Here is a 1,041-nt window from a genome sequence, read left to right on the forward strand (position 1 = left end):
CCCCCAAGATCCCATTTTTTGCCCGGCAATCTTGTCTACTTCCCATAATCAGGAGGATAGCTATATGTTTTTCTTTGGGATCACCTTCTTATTTAGCTTCTTTAGGAGATCAAATTATAGACTCACTGACCTTTATTTATCTCTAGAAACCAATTATGAGTGAGTACATCCCATGTTCATCTTTTTGGGTCTGGGTTACCTCACTCAGCTCTAAGGTCATTTTTTTTTTTTAAAAACATAGGTTGAAAGTCAACTGATCCTCAGCTCTAATAGGATGATCCATGTGTCTGTTTCTGAGCCAGCACAAAGCTTGGAGGTTTGACATTAGAGTCCTCCCCCCTAGGTTCGTGCACTGTTAGACATCTTGCAGTAATACAGTCTGTGGTGGAGAATGTGCTGTTTGACTTGGCTTGTGCTGAGGCTCTTGGCTTCTTGATGGGACCCATGTCTAGCTTATGCTCTCTTGATATCAGGGCATCATTTGCAGTCAGTCTTAACTCTAGACAGAGGCTAGTTCTCCTCTTGAATCCCTGCTCTGTCATCTATCATTTCTCTCTCCACTCTGACCTCCATCAGTTCTTTGACACTATGACTTACTAACTCATCATGATTCAGAGCATCACTGGTAGGTTCTTCCTGGCTCTGTCTTGTAGACTTTCTAATACATTTCTTTCATTGTTAGCAGTCTCTGTAAACTTGGTAATACTCGGGCTTACTTAGGAGATGGACCTTGGGGTGGGCATGCCTTGGGGTGGGTGTAGTGATGACACTGAGCAATGTGGAAAGGCCTGCGATTTTGGCATCACTGTTCTCTAGGCTTAGAGAGTCCGGGCTGTCTAAGTGTAGAGTGGGGCTGGGCACCAGCATATGTGCATTGGCTTATTATGTTCTGCTCTGGGGTCGTTGTACTATGACTATCTGCTTCAAGTTCCTGCCACTTTGACCTGGTGGATGATAGCTTGGATTGGTGATAGTCCCTCCCCCTCTAAGTTGCTTGTGTCTGCCTGTTTTATCACAGCAATGGGAAACAAACCGAGACAC

Source organism: Alexandromys fortis, unplaced genomic scaffold (assembly GCF_014885135.2).
Source record: "Alexandromys fortis isolate MF-2015 unplaced genomic scaffold, M_Fortis_MF-2015_v1.1 scaffold_55, whole genome shotgun sequence".
NCBI classification, from domain to species: domain Eukaryota; kingdom Metazoa; phylum Chordata; class Mammalia; order Rodentia; family Cricetidae; genus Alexandromys; species Alexandromys fortis.